Source organism: Alligator sinensis, unplaced genomic scaffold (assembly GCF_000455745.1).
Source record: "Alligator sinensis unplaced genomic scaffold, ASM45574v1 scaffold348_1, whole genome shotgun sequence".
Classification (NCBI taxonomy): domain Eukaryota; kingdom Metazoa; phylum Chordata; order Crocodylia; family Alligatoridae; genus Alligator; species Alligator sinensis.
In genome coordinates, this window is record NW_005841932.1 from 2,115,234 (window position 1) to 2,130,115 (window position 14,882).

Genomic DNA, 14,882 nt, shown 5'->3' on the forward strand with positions numbered 1-14,882 from the left:
ATTGTATATAAAGCTTTGGGTTACAATGCAATATTATTAATTGTATTTAATATTTAATTAAAACTATCAATTGATATAAAGACATATAACAATGTAATATCTATTTCATGAGTGAATAGTTATTTTCATCATTTCTAAGAGGCATGAATTTTATGTAGTGCCTTCCTAATCATATCCAGTATCCTAATGCACAAATGAGCATTATGATTTATGGAAACCATAAAGCAATTTATAAATCAGTAACATAACCTATAATTCAGATACATGGCTTGTAAATCAGTCAACTGACTTCTAAATATACATGATTTATAAACTCATCATTTGATTTACTGGCAATATCAGTCCTCTGTTATGAAAATCAGAAATGTAATTACAGGCTCTATCTAAGGCCAAATCTTAAAGTAATTTTGAAGCAGGTGCCTCCTATTGTATGCAAGAGTAGTGATTATGGTATAGGTAAACATTATGGCCAATGAGAGGTCCATGAAAACTCTTAGTTGCAGAAATGATTCTTGCTATACTAAGGAAAAAGGATAATTATTTATGGGGAAGTCCATATGAGGTCCCTGGTTAAATGAGGGTTGTACATAGTAGGGGTGTGCAAAACAGGCTGTATTCAATTTGGATTCAGATTCAGTTGGAATCAGAGGACAGTGATTTAATTAATTGATTTGGATCACTGTCCTGAATTGATTGGTCCAAATCTGAATCTGAAGATTCAATGCTGATTCAGAGAATCTGTAATTTGGCCATAGACACAGCTTTAAATGTTTTTTTTTTTTTCTGCATAACTCAAGGTACCAGGCATAGCTTATGAATGCTGAGATGGTAGGGAGGATGGAGCATCCTACAGGAGCATGTGGGGGCTTCCTGCATGCTCAGCAGTGGACCTGGAAGTGAACTGCAAGTGCTTCTGGTCCACTTCCAGGTCCACTGCCAAGTGCGCTGGGGCCCCCCTGTGCTCCTGTGCGATGCTCCATCTGCCCAGCCACCTCAGCATTTACAAGCCACCTGGTGCCCTGAGGTAAGTAGAAAAAACATTTAAAGCTGTGTCTATGGTCAAGTCATTGAATCTCTGCAAATCTCTCTGAATCAATTTGGAGGGTTCTAATTTGATTCCGAAAGATTAAAGGGCTTCTTGATTAGATTTGGATTCAGAGATTCAGCTGCTGAATCAGGCCAAATCTCTTCTGAATTAAATCAGTGACTGAAGCTTTGCACAGCCCTATTACATATCTAGGAGATAAAACTAGACTGGAGATTGTTTAGTTCAGGTGGACCTCCAAGCTAACATGTTTATACTGTCTATTAGGCCTGTGCGAACAGGCAGCTATTTGATTCAGCTTTGGATCCAGCCATTTTGGATGCCAGTGATCCAATTCAGAGCTTCAGATTGGTTTCACACTTTGATTCAGCCGAATCAGCTCCAAAGCTTCAGAGCCGCTTTGGAGATCCGACCGTAGGGTATAATGGGGAATCAATGAAATATCTATAACTTTGTTGTTTTTTGTCTGAATTGGATTAAACTTGCAGGAATGGTAGCCTATTCTTAGATCAGGAAGCCTAGCAAGTTTCAAAGAGATAGATTTTGGGGGAAACTGCACCCCAAATTCTTGAAAGCAAAACTCATGTCTCGTGTATGTGTTATGCCACAGCAGGGTGAAAACTGCAGGGGTAGTAGCCCCTGCAGAGGCCATACATTTTGTCAAGTTTCAAGGTGATAGTTTCAGGGGTAGTCTGGTTTCTGTGGCCCTGCACCTCTGGCTGCTAACAGGCAAAACTCATGGCATAGATGACCCTGTGTGTTAAAGCACAGTAGGGTGAAAACTGCAGGCCTGCTAGCCCCTGCTGAGGCCACGAAGCTTGCCAATTGTTAAGGAGGTAGGTAAAGCGGAGTTCTGGGGCCCCTCACCCTTAGCTGCTGACAGACAAAACTCATGACATGGGTGGTTGTACAACTGACTGTCTGTCTTGGGGCAGTTCGTTGTCTGTATTGATTCTTTCCTCTCCTTAGTCTGTGGTTTTGTAGGTGTTAATCCTTGCTTGTTAACTCATGACACTAGCCAGCTACTGTGTATTGAGCTGGTCCCTGAGTAAATCATGATTGATTGGTAACTGGTAACACAGTAGTTTAGCAGCCAGGCCTGGAGTAGTCCTCCCACCCCACGCCCCAAGGCAGACACAGTCCCACAAGCACCCATATCATGCGTTTTGTCTGCCAGTAGCTAGAGGTGCAGGGCCCCAGAACCCAGAACCCCTGAACCTATCTCTTTGAAAGCTGGCAGGCTTCGTGGCCTCAGCAGGGACTACCATCCATGCAGCTTTCACCCTGCTGTGTTTTAGCACACAGTGTCACCCATGTCACAAGTTTTGCTTGTCTGCAGCTTGAGGTGCAGTTTCCCCAAAACCCCTACACTTATCTCCTTGAAACTTGGCAAGCTTTGTGGCCTTCACAGGGGCTACCATCCCTGAAGTTTTGACCCCACTGTGGCTTAATACACACACGTGACATGAATTTTGCTTTCATAGAATCATAGAAGTAGGGTCGGAAGGGACCTTGTAGATCTTCAGTTCCGACCCCCTGCCTGGGCAGGAAGAAAACTGGGCTCAAATGACCCCAGCCAGGTAGGCAACAAGCTGCTTCTTAAAGACCCCCAGGGCAGGAGCCAGCACCACTTCCCTTGGAAGTCGGTTCCAGATCCTAGCCGCCCTAACTGTGAAGTAGTTCCTACGGATGTCTAATCTAAACCTACTCTCCAAAAACTTGTGGCCATTATTCCTTGTTATCCCAGGGGGCGCTAGGGGAAACAAGGTCTCCCCCAAATCCTTCTGGTCCCCCCTAGTGAGTTTATTGACGGTCACCAGGTCCCCCCTCAGCCTTCTCTTGTGAAGACTGAACAGGTTCAGGCTTTCAAGAACTGGGGTACAGTTTTCCCCAAACCTCTGCACCTATCAACTTGAAACTTGGCCAGCTTTGTGTCCTCATCAGGTGCTACCATTTATACAGTTTGCATCCTACTGTTACCTAACAAACACATATGTGACATGCATTTTGCTTTCTGAATTTTGAGGTACAGTTTCTCAGAAACCCCTACAACCTATCACCTTGAAACTTGGCATAGATAATGACAGCAGTAGCAGCTATCATCCCTATAATTCTCATCCAAATCATCCAAAAGACAGCAAAGTTATAGATATTTCATTGATTCCACATTATACTCTATGGCCGAATTGCCGAATCAGCTCCAAATCTTTTCCGAAGTGATTCAGAAGCTTTGAATTGATTCAGAAAGCCTCAAGCTTCCAGAGATTTGATTTGGATTCATGGATTCAGCCTCCAAATCATCCAAATCATCTCTGAATCCAAATCATCATCCGAAGCTTTGCACAGCCCTGCTGTCTATATATGTCCAGCTTATTCAGGTCTAATTTTAAGTATCTTAACCAGGTCCTTCAACGTGCAATGTAGATCTAACCTTATACCATCCATGATAACCTGCTGGTTGAAGATACTGAAGTGAATATCATGCTATGTTTAACATAAGAAGCTGATGCAGTCTGACTGTAGTGTTCATAAACAGCCTAGGAAACCTTCACTCCAAATCTCTCTTTTTCAAGCATATCCTTGCGTATTGCTCACGTGTGGTTTCCAGAATACTATCCAGCATACGGTATATTTTATTTTCATTACCAACAAGCAAAATTGGGGAAAATTTGCTCAATGGGTAAAGCTAAAAATAGTTGTTTAAAAAAGAAAGCTAAAAATAGTTGTTCAGAAAATAACACTGGATCTAGCTCCACATTTTTATAAGCTTCTACATGTGTAATACAAATAATGGGAGCTCTAAAAAAATGTCATTTTAAAATAAAGAACTGTTTACTAAATGGAGTCAATCCAAAATAATTCAAAGTAACTGCCGTTCATTGTCATTTTCTCTTTTCATTATGCTGTGAGCTCAGTGTAACAGGGTTGTGTTCACCAGATGGAGAGCTGGAGAAGCTACCCCTTTCAGGTATGATAGGCACCAGTAGAAACACTTGCTACAGGCTCCAGTGTTCTTCCGTGTGTTAATGTTCATATTAGCCAAACATGCAAAGAAGGAATAAAATGAGGAAGGTAACAATATTAGGGATTCCTAACTAAAACATTTTCATACATATTTAGGATGCTTTAGGATGTCATTGTATACAGTACCTCCTCATCAAAAGCTTGTTTAAATGTTATATTCATTGTGGGGTGGAGGGGGACACAAACCAAACTAACAAACAAACAAGCAAATTAAAAAAAAAAACTATTTAAGAAGTCCCTTACTTTACTTTGAGTCCAGTTTGGATTTCAGGTGTACCAACAAAAATTCAGAAAAACTGTAAATATTACCTGACCTTTAAAAGTTAATAGATTATATATTTTTTGCTGCTGCTAAACCCTTTGCTTTTATTACATACCTGAGGAGGAGGTGAATTTTGTATATATAGCCAACTTTTCTTCGGAAACTATTAGTGTCAAAAGAGATACTACACATGTAATCCAATCCTGAGACCAAAGCGTATTAAACCATTACTGATTAATAACAGGCTTTCCACTTAAATTAGGATTGTTTAAAGATCAATGCACAATATTTCCCTCAGGGTTTTATTTATTACCTCATCAGGCAAGTCCTAATGAATTTGGTGGGAGTTTTGCCTGGATAAAAAACAGAGCAATAACTAATTCCAGGCCTCAGGATTTGGTCCCATATGGTTTATCCATTTTGAATTTCAGCAAAAACTAATAACAGTGATAGCCACAATCTTTCTAAGACTGGAACAAACACTATCAGAACCAAAGGGGAAAAATGAACTTAATTTCTACCTTTAATAAATCAACTGTAGCCATTATTCACTTACTCTTTTGTCCAGTTTCTGCACTTTGGATGTGAGCCAAACTCATTTAAATCAGTAAAGGTATGTTTGTACAGTCTCTGGGCTGCACATCAGAGTTCAGCTATGAAAATGGCCACACACACACTCCAAAAGTCCAGCTGCTACTGGTTCTCAGCACTTCTTCAGGGCAGCCTTATTTTGTGGAGCTGGTATGTTCTAAGCTGGAGCATGTGGGGTGTGTCACAAAGTTGTTCCTAAACCCACAAGGGAGGTGGGTATTTTAATTATCTAGAGGGACTTTGGATAAGGCCCTTTAAGCTACATGCTATATATATTCAGTTTAAGTATTTTTCTGGCCTCTGTTACTATAGCATCTTATTCACTTTGTAAACAAAGAACATAGTATCATCCTCATTTTATACCTGGAGAACTGAGACACAGACAGATTGACTTCCCTAAAAGCACACAGAGTTGAGAATCCATGTCTTTTCTATCCCAGACTATCACTCTAGATATGGTATCATTTTTTCATTGTCTGCAGATCTTTAAAAGGTGTTAAATGTTCCAGTTCTAGTTCAGCAAAGCATACAAATGCATAACTTCATTTCAATGTAGAAACAGTACAATCAGCAAAAAAGGTTGAGAGTTTAAAGCTAATTTAAGTAAGAAATGGGTATTTGACTTTGAGAGCTTGTAAGCTTCATTACAGGATAATTAGAATACAGTAGTAGGAGGACTAAATTATTCAATAATAATAGAACATTTTGAAATGAAATCTTTAATGTTAGATATTAGTATTATGCTAGTGATATTATTCATATATTCAATGTTATTGCTCCTCAGATTTGTTGTTAAAATTAAGTAAAAAGAATCAATTGTAGGTCTGGGTTTTTTTAACATGCAACTCTTATTGCAGTCCTAAAGAATCTCCCTGAATAAAAATCAGGGGATTTTTAAAAAAATGCAATGCACATCTTTTTCAGACATACTGTTAATTATATCTAGATGTGTTTGGAGTGGGTTCAGGCATTTTTAAAAATGAATTTCAAAAAATGCAAAGCATGACCTTCCTTATGTTATCTTATCTTCCAAAAAATAGAACTGTTTGATTGGCTATTTTAAAGCTGTTGATACTTTCTCTGAATCCCTAAAGAAAAATATGGCAAAATTACACTGTGCAATCTTTATATATCATCACCTTATCAAAATAATGAAACAGAGCATTAGGCATTCAGCCAGAATGTGCAATCCAAGGGCTACATCATATATATGCTGACTCAATGCCTGTACTAAGGACAGACACATTTGGGGACTACTGATACATTATTATTTTAATGTCCAGAAATCATTCAAGAAAATTAAAAAAAAAAGATTTCTAATTCGGAAAATGTGCATAATTTTCAAAATAGGAAATGTCAGAAGAACAGACTAAGGATTAAAACAAAACAAAAATGCAGTCAGATTTCCAACTGGTTTTCAAATGCATATTTATTACTTTAATACTTATATTGACTGATTTACTTATAGCCCAGGTGGATAAAACCAGGAAAGAATGTGAATAAAGAGAAAAATGATAAACCAAGCAAGAGACAGAAAGAACATAGTCATAGATGATTTTATAATTAAAGTACTGTTGTACTGGATCTGATGTGTATTAGTTCATGCTTGAGGTTAACTTATGGAAGGAGCTCTCTTATAACTTGGACAGTGTGGCTGAAATCTTCATTAAACACCTAAAATTAAACACTTCAATTAACATTTAGGCATCCAAATTAATCCATATTAGCCTACATTTCAATTTTAGGCAGCCATGCTGCTCTTGAGAGATATTAGCCAAATTCTCTGCTATATTCTACGCTCTGTTAAATTCTTCAAATTAAACTATGGTAAAATATGAACTTTGATTTTCAGATTATTCAAATTATTCATCTTTGTATTCTAACTGAATTCAGCTAATTAAATTAGAAAAGGGAAAGGTTTGTTTCTTCTGTGAGGAGGCATCAAGTTGAAGAGTTCACTAGGGCTGTGCAAAATTTTGCTGGCTGTTTCGATTCAACAGTTTTGACTCATTTCAAGCTCGAAACAGTGAAATCAAATTGAAATGAAGGGCTTCAAAACAGTCTCAAAACAAAACAAGGCTAGTCAAAACATTTCCAACGTGTTGAAACATTTAGAGTTTCAAAGCAGCCAGCAGCCAGCTGGTGGGAGACAGGGAAAACCAGGGCTGTGCTCCCAGCGGCACTGCAGCCCCATGTGGCTCAGCTAAGAGGGAAGCCCTGGCTCTCACTACCTCCTGCAGCCAGATAATGGGAAGCCAATCACAGCACAGGGGAAGGAAACTGAGGCGGGGCTCAGTTCCCCTCCCCAGCACTACATTGGGCTGGGGAAAGAAACTCAGCCCAGCTATCCGATGGTAGTGCTGGGGAGGGGAACTTAGCTCAGCTGGGCTGAGTTCCTTTCCCCAGCCTGATTGTAATGCTGGGGAGGGGAACTGAGCACCTGGGCTCAGTTCCCTTCCCCAGCTCCCCGCTCCCAGGCGGCAGCACCCAGCTTCCCCCCCTCGTCTGACAGGCAGATTGGGGGCCCCCAGCCCCAAGAGGCCTGGGACAGCCCTTGCAGCCCTCCTGGGGTTGCAGGCCCCCATCTGCCTGCCAGATGAGAGAGGCTGTTTCGAGCTTCCCAATTATAGTGAATGGGGGAAATGTCAAAACAGTGGCACTGTTTCAATGAAGCGAAATGGAATAGCGGTTTTGAATCGAAATGAAATTCAAAATGCTGCTCCGTCAAAACATCGACACTCAAGTCGAAATGGAACAGTGCCATTTTGCACAGCCCTAGAGTTCACTTTCTAATGTATCCACTCTCTGGAAAGAGTCAAATGTTGCTTAGACTAAAAAGTATAAGGGGAAGCTGCCTACAAGTTCAAAGACACTTATTGAACAAGGTACAAAACGCCAAAGGGCCAAGTGATTAATTTGAATATTCAAGGATTACATCTTCTTGGGACAAATTTTACTTAAATATTTTCTGCTGGGTTATACTGTGGAACTACTTTTTTATCTCTTTGCATCTTGTGTATTATATGAGAGTCTTATATCTCTTTGCATCTTGTTTATTATCTTGATTATTATATTAGAGAAGTAACTTCTGGTTAAACTCCAAGTACATTTTATAGAACAATAGAAGTCATAATACTCAGTCAGAACAGAGGGAAATTCTGGCTAATGGGGGTTTTGTCATTGATTTCAGTGGAGCCAGAATTTTAACCGAGAACAATCTTTTTTTAAGCCTTACTGTTGTAAACTTGAGATCCTGTTGTTCACATAAAGCTCTTTGCCATATATATGTGACATGGAAACACTATTTTGAATTTCCATACCACATATATATTGTTGGGCTCTACCAGGGGGATGTGGCCCTTTAAGAGGGAGAAGCTAGCTCTGTTGTAGAAGGCTGTGAGCCATTATCTAATGAGTAATGAGGGAGTATCCTACTAGCATAAAAATGCCAGGGGAGTGATCATGTAAGGAGTGACCTAGAAGGCACTACCCAAAGACGAAGCAGAAGAGAATGTTATGTGACGAATGCCCATCTGCAATGATAAGGAGGAGACAGTCTTAGATAAAGAAGGCTTGAAAACAAAAAGAAAAAACAGGGAACTGGGTTAAAAGTGCTCATTAAAATACTAAAAATCACGCCCCTAGGTGGGGAAAAAGTATGCTAATGAAACATACATGTATGTAAATGAGATACATGGCTAAAACACAGGTATAGAGACATACTCAGTAAAGAACTTCTTGTGTCACTCACTTATAACCAATCAGCAAACAAGCATGCTTATGAAGGCTCAAAAACTCCTGTATAAAAGATGCTTAGAAATAGTAATCTGGTGTGCTTGTTACGTGAAATTATTCCGCTCGCACCTTTTATTGCTAGCAATAAACCTTCTTGGTACTTTCACCCCTGGTATCTTTATTGGCCTTTGCATACCGGGCACGATCCCAGACTTGAGCTGGGGCTCAACAATCAGAAGGATGGTAAACTGAGGAAGAGGAACAGTTTATACCCAAGATACAGACTTTAACTTAGATAAGCTCACTATCAATATGGGCCATGCAACAGTTCTGGGCCAGGACTAAGAAGCTTCATGAAGGACGGCTGAGAGTTTTGGCTTGCTCATTTATTTGTTTATTTGTTTAGTTCAAAGACTGTGTCTGTGTATAGAAGACTGGCTGAGGAGATCACAAGGGAGCAGAGTTTGCCTGCAAAGAAGCAGATACACCAATTGCTTATACAGGCCTAATAAAGAGATAAAAAATGGCGGTGTTCTTGAAATATCAATGATTTAGCATTAGGTACTGGAAAGTAGCGTAACCTGATGGGTAGAAGGTCAGGGCTGAAAAAGGAGAAGCAATCCATGTAAGATAAAGAGGCAAAAAACAGGTTGTTAAAGGCATTTCTGGCTACTAAAATCGTTTGGGGTTTGGCGTCCAAAATAGACAGGAGTCTTTATGAACAATGCTTTTTGGTATCAATGGATACAGCACAAATAAGAACTAGTCACTTTGAATTTTTTAGTTTCAATATTTACCAAAATCTCAAGATTAAGATTTTGGGTCTACTTAATTTTAACTTTTCATTTGCCTATTTGCTGGACATTCAACTGGCAATAAATCAGGAAGTTGCTGGCTCTAGCCCTTGACCAGAACAAATGCTTCCAATGATATGTAACAAAAATATGTAGGAGAACAATTTGCTCCATGACTTTGCATCACAAAAGTGAGTAAACAGACTGGCAGTGAAGGTATGTTCTTATTCATCAGTGAGTAGATGCATGAAGTATACCCAGAGCACTCACCATGTCAACCCATACCTTGGCCAGTTTCCCAGCGTCCTGCTGATAACTGCAGAGAGCAGAACAGTCTCAGCAAATTTTGATCATCTTGGTTTAGATCAAATGATATAAACTGTGAAGCCATAATAATAAGCAAGAGTGAAAAACTACAGGAGACTGAAAATGGAGCTCTAAGCATTAGGATGGCTGCTGGGAGTCATTGAGGTCTGTCTGAGTCAACTTCAGCACTATAAGGGGTGTGGGAAACAATAGTGCTATTAAAATGAAATAGAGTAGGAATCCTACTGTTTCCAGCTACAGAGAGCATTTGGAAAGAACAGCTCAACCAACGTGTAGCCCCAAGGAGTGACTGCCAATAAATAGAGACTGTAACATTGCATTCTATTTTGTTAGTGGGAAAGAAGACAACAATGAGTGAAACCAAACAGAATTTCAGGAATTCACCCTATTATCAGCTTACTAAGACAGGCCGTAAAAATATTTCAAAACATGCTCTAAGCAACAAATTTAAGAACAGATAAGATGACCATAATAAGCCTTTTACAATTCTAAGTTTGATTTTTTTTCTAATCTACTTTCTCCATCATTTTTCAATGGCATTAAGAGGTTCCATTTTCATTCAGCACATGTTTTTCCCTTCTATGATTTTTCTTGTCAATAATTCTCAAAAATGGTTGTGTAAATTAGTTTGTGATTTGTTTTTGGTGTGAATGAAGATTTGACATTAGTTACCACTTCTGGGATTAAGTGAGAGAAGTAAGTTAGTTAACTTTATTCTGCCTTGCTATGTTCACTACTGTATTCAGGAATACAAGAAGTTTTTTTCCCAATCAGCATGGGGAAAAAAGCCCTTCATCTTACACTTGCCTACAAGGAAACCTCATTAAATATATTGTCTTCCATTAAACTTCTGCCAAAAGCCACATGTTTTCAGTAATGGAAACCAACTATGAAGTTGATTAAATGCAGTCAGCACTGATCATGACCATAAGTTACATGCCCCATATTGGGCAAACATGCTGATGAGAGCCTTTTTTTATTACAAAACAGCTAAAAGAAACAACATGAACATAAAACTTGACAAACTCCTGTACAACAATACCTGATTTTTCTTACACCCTTTTTCACTATCCACACATTAACCTCTCACAATCTACCCCCAACACAGGAGGAAGCAACAACTTTCACTCTGTCCCTTTGTACTTTCAAAATAAATGCCAATATTCTTCTTTCCTCCATCTCTTCTCTGCCTTCTCCTTTCCCATCTCATCCACATCTTGATCAGGTGTGGCTTGTGAACTCAGACTGGTGGGGCAGTGGAGCACCCCATGGGAGCAGGGGCAGGGAGGGGGGTTGCAGCTGGCCGGGCACTCTGGCTGGTAGTGAAGAGGCTGCACACCTGCCCACTCCCAGCCAGCTGTAAACCTGCTTCTCCACACTCCAGGCCAGCTTCAAACCATCCCACTCCCTGCTCCCATGGCACGCTCCACCGCCCCATCAGTCTGAGTTCACCAGCTGTGACTGATCTTGATCCACATAGTATTTCAATTCATAAAATGGCCAACTCCAAACTTTCTTTTCTGGTGAAAGCCAGTCCCTTGACCAGCAGTAGGTTTCTCACCTTCCATGTTGCTACTGTCATACAAAATAGTATAGTTCTCAGTCTCTGTGCTCCCCTTTGGGCATCAAACCATACAACATCATTTCATATATTAAGTCACAGTTCATATTGATTTCCCTTAAAAATTATATACTGCCTCCCATACCCCTTACACAAAAGGGAAGTCCTAAAATGCATGCAGTACAGATTCTTCAGCCCCACATCCCTCTCTCAGGCAAGTGGCCAATCTTACCAAGCCTGATTTATGCTGAATGACCCTCTCAGGAAGAATAGCCTGTGTCATCACCCATATGATATCCGTATGATCTCCTTTCACTCTATTATCTGTCACTTCTTTCCACACATTTGCCATCTGTCTTTCCATCAGATCTCTAAATATTGCAATCTTATCTTTCTTACTTATCACCTTCTTATGGTCTTTCAAACTCTCTAATTCCATTTCATCAAGTTTATATACCATTAGGAGCCTCTATATCTTCACACAGAGTGCCAGTGGGTGCCACACCTACTGCTTTTTCCATTCTTCCCCATACATGCCCCATCTTCTTCATGTTCTTCCTACTAGATAATGACAGAAACATGCAATCTTCCCCACCCCCTCCATTATGTCTTTACAGAATATATTTATAAAGTAAGTATACACAAAGCTTTCCAAATCTGCATTCCCCAACCTCCTTATTCCCTGGTTTTGCATGGCTCCACTCTGGCTACCTTTTCTCTTTTACTTCCCTGCAAAGGAACACATATCTGCCACTGTACCCTCCTTATCTTTTGCCATGATGGTGGATATACCACTCCCATGTCAAGGATGATTGGCAAAAATGCTGTTTTCAAGGCAGCCACTTGAAACATAATGCCCTGCCACTTCAGATCCCAATATCTGTCTCTCAATTATCTCTAACTTCTCCAACACCGTTATTCTTTTCCCTTTGGTGTCCATTACGGTTCCCAAGATCTTGACTACATCCTCTACCACGAGCAGCCCAAACTTCTGTAAATTCTCCCAAATCCCCACCCCAAATCCCAACCTCATTTTATTTAATTTCTTCCCTGAAACTTCACTGTATTCCTTAGTATGCTTCAATATCCTCTCAATTGATGTGTTGTCCTGAGCCTGTATGTTCGCATCATCCATGTATAATATATATTTAACTTCTCCTCCTGGCATCTTCAAGCCATTTATCAGCTTATCATCACATATTCTTTGAGCCAATGGCTCCATCACACACACAAAAAGATACGGGGAGAGAAGGAAGCCCCGCCCCCCCCGCCCCATTTGTATAGAGAATGGTTTGCTTAAGTAACCATTTACTAGTACTTGACTTCCTACTTTGTTGTATAGTACTTTGACACATCTGATCATTTTCACCAGAAACCTCATCCTCCACTATACTTCAAACATGAAATCATATTCAACCTTATCATAAGCTTTTTCCAGGTCTACATTCATTATTAACTTGTTTTTTTTTTCCTCTCTTGTACATCCAGCATGACATCTGTCATTAACCATAGGGTCTGGTATATCCTCCTCTTAGGAATGGCACATGTTTATTCTTCTTGTATCGCATCTGTTAAATGGTCATGCATCCTTTTCTCCAATACTTTTGCCATGAATTTATAGACTACATTTAAAGGTTTATTGGCCTCCAGTTGTAGTGTGTAACAGATCTTCTTTCCTTTCTTGAATATAAAAATTACTACATCTTCTGCAAAATCCTTCCCTATCCCCCTACCTTCCATTATTTCCCAGTATATCTCTATTATATCTGTCCCCAGCCACTGCCAATTTTTTTCATAAAATTCATCCAGAATTCCATCTCTTCCCAATGCCTTACCTCTCTTGCTAGCTTTTAAGCAGTCCTCCACCTCTCCCATGTTTAACTTCTCGTCCAATGTTTGTTCCTTTCCATCTTCTATTCCTTCCTTTACAGCCTCAAAGAACACCTTCATTTTCCCTCTATCCACTCCTTTTGTTTTGTAAAACTCTTTATAGAACTCCACTGCTGTATCCAACACCTTTGCACTCTCATCTATTTGGATTCCTTCTTCAGTTCTCACTGCCTTCAGTTCCGTCCTTCTTTTTCTCAATTCTGCTAAAAAATATTTACACCATCCTTCCCCCTTTTCCACCCAAGGTGCTCTGGTCAGAAATATTTTCTCATCTGTGTTCCTTTTGAACCATTCTTCAGTCTATCACGTTATGTCTTCCAGTTCTTCATTTACTCATAATCTTCTTACTGTCTCCTTTACTAATTCCTGTTTCCTTTCCTTCAGTTCTTCTAAGTCTTCCACCCTCTTCTGCACTTCTCTTTGACCAATATTTCTGAAAAAAAATATCTTGCTCTTCTCTTTACCATAGTCCACCACTCCCAGATACTTTATATACTGGTGATTCATTTAAATCACAAAAAAATGTGGATTGGGGGATACTTTTTTTAAATCATAAATTGGGGATTTTTTAAAGTCAGAGAAAACCATGATCCCTTGTGATCACTGAAGGTCACATCTAAGATCTCTTTCTTTCCAATCCCTAACCTATTTGATGTTAATATGAAATCAGTCCTCAACACCTGTTTCCAACATGGTTCCATCCTCATACTCATCTTCTCCTTGACCCATACATCCTTTAAGCTTTCTTCTTTTATTATATTAAACAGTACTTTTGTCAGGCTATTTAGCTCTCCCTTCCCTCCATCTCCTCTTCCATCCACCTCCTCGGTAATGCAATTGAAATCTCCCAACAGAATTTGCGGCCTACCTCAACCTACATACACGTCTAATTTCTTAAACAGAGCAATCCTCCCTACTCTTTCAGCTGGTGCATAAATATTAAACATCTCTAACACTTTAGTTTCAAACTCCACCACCATCCGTTGCAGTCTCCCTTCCACACTCACTTGCTCTTTCTGTACTTCTGTTTCCTCACTCTTGAGCAAAATGTGACTCCAGACAAATATCTGACCATGCCCACCACGATGGTCCCCCTCTCTTTACAAAATGCTTGTAATCCCTCTTCTATGGGATCCCACACTCCTGCAAACTTATTATGTCTAATTTTACAGCACTCAGTATTGATATGATCTTATCGCACCTCTTCCTCGATAACACACTTCTGACATTTATAGATGAAATACACAAAGTTATATTTGTCCATTTAAATTTCACATGTATATCATTTTACAGGTCTTCTATGCTGCAGCTCGATGCCATCGGCTCTAATCTCCCCTCCCCCCACACCTTCGCATCCCCATAGTATTTGCCCGTTGTTTAGTTTCTTTAACATTTAAGAAAATTTCTCCTTTCTCCTCTCCTGCAGCTTTCCACTTCTGTCCTTCCCCATTCCCCTTTTCTATTAGACCCAGACCACATTAACTCTGATGAGCTTTTCATCATTCTGTCCCCCTCCCTCCTCTCTCTTTGTCCTCCTTCTGTTTTATAAACTTCATTGCATTTGATTTTTTGCTTTTCCCAATTTGGCTCTTTTCTTCTTTCTCCTGTTCTAACCTCACTTCTCCTTCTTCTTCCTGTATTATTTTCTCCTCT